Source organism: Festucalex cinctus, chromosome 9 (assembly GCF_051991245.1).
Source record: "Festucalex cinctus isolate MCC-2025b chromosome 9, RoL_Fcin_1.0, whole genome shotgun sequence".
NCBI classification, from domain to species: Eukaryota; Metazoa; Chordata; class Actinopteri; order Syngnathiformes; family Syngnathidae; genus Festucalex; species Festucalex cinctus.
Genome location: NC_135419.1, coordinates 5,493,318 through 5,499,317, shown reverse-complemented (window position 1 = coordinate 5,499,317; position 6,000 = coordinate 5,493,318). Strand labels below are relative to the sequence as shown.

Below are 6,000 nucleotides of genomic sequence, written 5' to 3'. Positions count from 1 at the left end.
AATACACCATTTATTAATCATTTTCCAGTATTGGGTTAGACGTTGTGTACAAAGAATAAAAGTGCAAATATCTCTGGCATCTTATTCCCTGAATTTTACTCTAAACCGATTAACTATCCGAATTCGAACTCACCATGTCGCGGGTCACGTGATCATGATGACGTATCCCGTGCGTAACCGGAAGCCGTCTTGGCTCATTTCAATGGGAATTTGCTGACATAATGTGCAAGAAAGACGTCTTCGATCCCAAATACTGCGCCAATTCTTTTCAGAGTAAAGTCCTCGACACGTCCGGTTTCATGTCATTCCGTGTGGGGGTGGGGCAGTGGGGGATGGCTATGGACTAATACTTAGTTGCTACGTTTCATGACTCAATTAACATTTAGTTTTTACAAATGATAATATTATTGTACATTTTACTTGATCAACCTATTTCTGGATTTCACTTTTTTTTCATTATTGCACTTGATTGGATTCGATTACTTTTTACATATTTTCTAAATTACTTTAAAAATGTATATGTATTATGTATAACTATTTGTTAACCTGTTATTTTATTATTGATATCTGACTTGATGTTTTCCCACATAATCCACATTATGTTATTGGCTGTATTTACGCATTTCTTGAAATGCCATTTCCCCACCTTGATTTAAAAATATTTTTTTTCACTTGATATGTTTTAATAGTTGTACTTGATGTTCTTCCCCATTATCTGCCCCGCCTTCTAATTTTACATTTATCTTAACGATAATGTATTTGTATCATTTAACTCGATTTGAGCATAAAGTTGCTCACTTATTTTCTTGCGTTCTTTTGCAAGATGCAAACTCACTTCACATGTCAATTCAACGCTCAAATGCTGTGCACCTGCAGGAGGTCGCACCACCACCATCATCATCTTCATCATCATCAGCCTCGGACCCTCCTTCACCCCCTCCCTCCTCCTCCTGCTCCTCGATCTCTCTTTCCTCTCCTGTCGCTGATTGGCGGACGCAGCGGCGTGCGGCGGGATGCGCACTTGATCAGCTGGCGAGTGCACGTCTGCTCCGGGAGGAAGCAGCTGAGTGAGACGGACCCTCCATCTCCTCCATCCTATCCGGACCCCTCAACCAGGATACGCAAGCCCACAAGGGTTTTTCTTTCTTCTTTTTTTTTTTTTTTTTGTGGAGACTATAGTTACAACGCTGCACATTCTATCTACGGCTGCGATCTCCACGCGTGTGCTCGCTTGCCTTGCAGGACCTTCGCGATGGAGCTTCGTGGCTGAACTTGCTTGGCTGCTTGGGTCTTGCTTGCAGTCGCTGCCGCCGTATGCGCGCGCTGTAAGTTTGGAAGTTGACGCGCACGCACGCCTCACGGAGCGGACAGGTCAGTTGTGTTCCGTCGGCTTTTATTTGATGATGATGATGATGATGATGATGATGATGAAATGCACAAATCGCCATGTGGATTGACATTTAAAATCATGCACGCGCTGTAAATGGATATGTCATGAAATGAGACACGTACGAGATGTGCACGTGTTGTGTAAGCACATAAAAATCAAGTTAACTGTGACGTCACCAAAAGGTGCCCTTCCCACTAATAATTAGCTTCGAAATGCATCATTTGGGGGATTTATTCATTATACACGGTGGGCATTTTTAAAAAAAAATACATTTTATTTATTTTATTTTTCATAACTTGTTTTTTGTTTACTTTATAATAATTAGTGGATTTTATTTTCCACTCTATAGTTGTTTTGCCACACTTTTCATTTAAAGTAGGCTTTTGTTTTAGATAATTAATGAATTTTTATATTTTATTAAACTTTGTTTTTAATACGAATTAATTTTATTTTTAAATTTGTATTCATATTTTTAAAAGTATATTTTTATTTTCTATATTAATACTTAATATTTTTATATTCTTATTTTTTATACTTTGGACCAAGCTGTTTTGTTACATATGAACTTTTTTTTTTTATCAAGTTATTTTTTAAATTTCATAAATTGTTTTATTTTACCAATAAAATGTATTATTACTTTAGTTTTTCACAATTTAAATTAAGACTTTACACATGTATTTTATAATTATGAAATACATTAAATAAAAACCTTATCAACCTTATAATCCTTCAGTTGTCAATCAGATGCTTGACATACTTTTTTTTCCTAATAATTTTAAAATAATTTTTTAACAGCTCCACCATCATGCAAATTTTATGGTTTCTAGTTGCAGTGTAAAGTGTGTGTGCGTGTGTGCTTGTGTAAAAACGTTTCCGTGAGTCACAGCTGCATTATTTTTTTTGCGTTGCGCTCCTCCGTCTGCTTTGATTTGATGCTACTGTACACCCTGGACCTCCGCCAAGGCCGAACAATCGGGTAGACGCAGCCCTCCTGCCATTGTCGGGGTTTTGTTGGCATGTGTTTTCCCACTGAGGAATGTCTCGAAACGTCCTCGCCTAATACACGAGGACGTAACCCCGCAGGAGGCAATCATAATACAATACAAATTATGATCATTTTATCATCTAGAGCAGTGATTGAGAGTGTTTTGAGTCTGCGGGCTTCCTCGAGCGAAAGAACAATCATTGAATTGAATGTTCACACTGTGTAGAATGTTAGAGTGGCCTAAACCTTTATTTTTTTCAATCCGGTACAGTCGATTTCTTAAGTAGAGCTCAATTGTTTTAACGTTTTAAGTACAAGATATTTGCATTTAGTCTTTTATTTGATTTATTTTTAATTGTACGGTGAGTGAATGTTTGACTTGTGTGTTCCTCTTCCAAAATAAACATGGTCCAATTTGATCATTCAATCACTCTAAATTGGCAATACTTGTGGCGAACAGCAGGTGGCAGTGTTTCTCATCTCATTATTTTCTAAACAAATGTCACCAACAGAGTACGATTGAGGGCGGTTACCTTGTTTTTACACTTGTTAAGTATTTTATTCTTGAACGTCTTAAACTAGATAAGCTCCCCTCCCCATTTTAAAACAGGTCCCCGGAATTGTAACAAAATGTCTGTAAAATATAATTCTAGCACAATTTCAACATCATTTTATTGCAGCATCTATTTGTGAAAGCATAGGGAAAAAATTCTTTATTTTCACTTGTGGAGGCAGCAGTTCATAAGCTACAATGCGCAATGTGCATGTGGCGAATGAACACACGGCTAAACACAAAATCCTCTCACATCACTTCCACTGACATTTCATGACTCCCAACTTGTAGTTTTTTAGTTTTTTTTCAGTATTTGAATACTAAACTAAACAAAACAAAGAAAAACAATAAATTTTACATAATACTCTTTGATAGCAGTTAAGAAGGCTACAATAAAACAAAACAAACAAACAAACAAACATAAATGAGTAGTATTGACATGAATCAATTTTGTATTGCATTTTTTTACAGGCAAAAATGCCCTAAAATAATACATGAGTAATACTGACAGCTTCAATCTTTTTTTTTGTTTTTTTTTTGCACTTTTTAGTTTTACACAGTATAATGGGTTCATGTCATTACTTGTACAGTTGATAAAGGTTTTAAGTTTTGTTTTGTTTTTTCATGATTTTGTTTATAAAGCATCAGTCAGAAGGTAAGCAGGACCAATGGCCTCTTACTATGATGCCCCCTCCGCCATGAAAAATGGCTTCCTCGGGCCACTCCCGGCTGCTCTTTAGTACTTTGATCTCATTTGAGTACAAGTGCAGCGATTCCAGATGCGATTGCGACCGCCACAAAGTCAAGTCTGGACATTTGCCACCCCCTCTTTTTCCTTTGCCTTTTATTGAGTCTCCAGCATGAAGCATTGGCGAAGAAGTCCTTTAAGTGCTTCACTACGCAAGCGCTTGATCCGATTTTGTCGGAGAAGTGCGTCTGTTACGGGCCCCGTTGATTTATAGCCTTCGTCGCAAAGTGGCCCTGCAGCGGAGGTCACGGGCGGCCTCAGTTTTTTTTCTTTTCTTTTTGAGACCAAAAAAAAAAAAAAGAAAGAGAACTCTTCCTCTAGTCTTGGCTAGATGAAGGGCTTGTTAACCCCCCCTGCGGGAGGCACACGCCGCCGTCATTTACCTTGATTAGGGTCGGGCGAGTGTCTTCACTGATTGTTTAAACGTGACGGATATTGTCATCCCTTTCGCCGCCGGCGTGGAAAATGTCTCCGATGCCGGCGAGAAGGCCGTCCGTCTTGCTTTGCGAGGCGATGGGCTGACACTTATTGGCCCATATTGAACATTTGGAACATTTGCCATGCTGCTCGTGTTACCGCCGGTTTCGATGTAGACCGCGTGCGACTCGGATCATTTTTGACAGCTTCAGCAGGGCACAAATGCAGAATGCTGTGAAACAAATGCGGATACATGGTTAAAGTTTTCGCTTGGACGTGCCTACTAAGTTTCACGTTGCCAACACTGTGGAGTTGACTGACTTTTGTGTTATAAGACCGGTTATTCAAACTCACCGCCATGTCATGCAGTTGTGCTTGAATGTTTAAACTTATGAGCACAACTGTAAATGGACAGACGCTAAACATCACTTAACTCATTCACTCCCAGCCATTTTTACTGAAGCAACCCCCTTCGCTGCCAGCTCTTTTCCTGCATTTTGACTGATTTTGCAAGGCCCACAGAATATTGTGTTCAATTGCTATAAAAGCAAAATCAAAAGAAAGATTAAAGTCTCTTCTTTCATCAGGAAAAAAAAGTATGTTTCTATCTGTTTCCGTTTTGCAGCAATTAGCATTAGAAGAGAGCTAAGTTTCATCAGTTTTCACAAATCTATTTAAAATTCTAAGTAATTTAGCTTTTTTTTCTAGATGGCCCTGGTTGATCTCCTTTGCTCTGCTGCTACCTGCTGGCCGTTTGTGTAATAACTACCATTTCTGCAACCGTTCTTTTCAGTTGAGAGGCTGCATCAAGGCCTTCTGTATGCTCTAGCATAAAAAAAACGAAAAAAACGTATAAATACGTCTTTGGGACACTTACAAAATAAAAAAAGCGTATTTACATGTTATTGGGAGCAAATGAGTTAATGACACAATAATTATGAATTGTTACCAAAATTAACATGCACATCTCTACTAATGTCAACTTCAACCAATGAAAATATCAAAACAAACAGTATTTTGAATTTTGTGGGCATTAAGCATATTTTTCAGCATACAGTGCGCTCATAAGTTTACATAACCCGTTTGTAAACTTACAAGCACAACTTGTAGGTGACAAAATTTTCAAATATCCAATCAAAAATTTCCATGTTGTGTTTGTGAAGGCCCATTGGTTGATATATCCTAAAATGACTGCTTTGAACCAAGATGGAAGACTTCTTGTGCCTTCTCGGAGATTTTTGACATTTTTTGTAGGCGTAGTGATGATAGACAAGCTTAAGTGAAAACGGTCTGGGGGCTTGAATTGTCAAAACATCACATTTTGAACTTATTAGTGTTTTATGGTGAGCTGTAAAACTTCATTACCCTGCTCTGCACACATAAAATCTGGAAATTTAGTGTCAATCGTCTGCCTTGTCTAAGTGGTTCAAGTTTGGAAGGAATCAAACAAAATCTCTAGGATGAGTTTGTCTTTGAAGGACCTCTGGGAATTGGATGAACTCTTCTTAAAATTGTGGCTTAGAACTAAAGTAGGAGACACCTTCTTGATACTTTTTTTTTTTTTTTTGGTGGGTCTCTTCATGATACATAAAAATGCCTATACCAAATATAATTTTGCCAACCATGCTCCGGGGGCTGAAATTTCCAATTCAACTCCCCCCCTGCAATGCTCAGCACATGTTCAGTGTGTAAAATTCATCCATCCGTCCATTTTCTTGACCACTTATTCCTCACAAGGGTCGCGAGGGGTGCTGGAGCCTATCTCAGCTGGCTTTGGGCAGTAGGCGGGGGACACCCTGGACTGGTTGCCAGCCAATCTCAGGTGTAAAATTCAAATTCCTTACAATTTAGCATTGCCCATCTGCCATGTGTGCATATGGTAACTTAAATTTGGTAAGAGTCAGACA

At 38.5% G+C, this 6,000-nt stretch overlaps 1 protein-coding gene across 7 annotated transcripts in view; it reads left to right on the top strand.

Annotated features, from left to right (window-relative positions):
- The first annotated feature begins 998 nt into the window (after positions 1-998).
- Positions 999-6,000, top strand: part of LOC144026151 (teneurin-3) — a 212,685-nt gene continuing 207,683 nt past the window's right edge. For all 7 annotated transcript variants that reach the window (XM_077532721.1, XM_077532720.1, XM_077532718.1 and 4 more), the window contains exon 1: positions 999-1,371. The gene's annotated coding sequence lies outside the window, so the exon portion shown is untranslated. The remainder of the gene's footprint in view (positions 1,372-6,000) is intronic.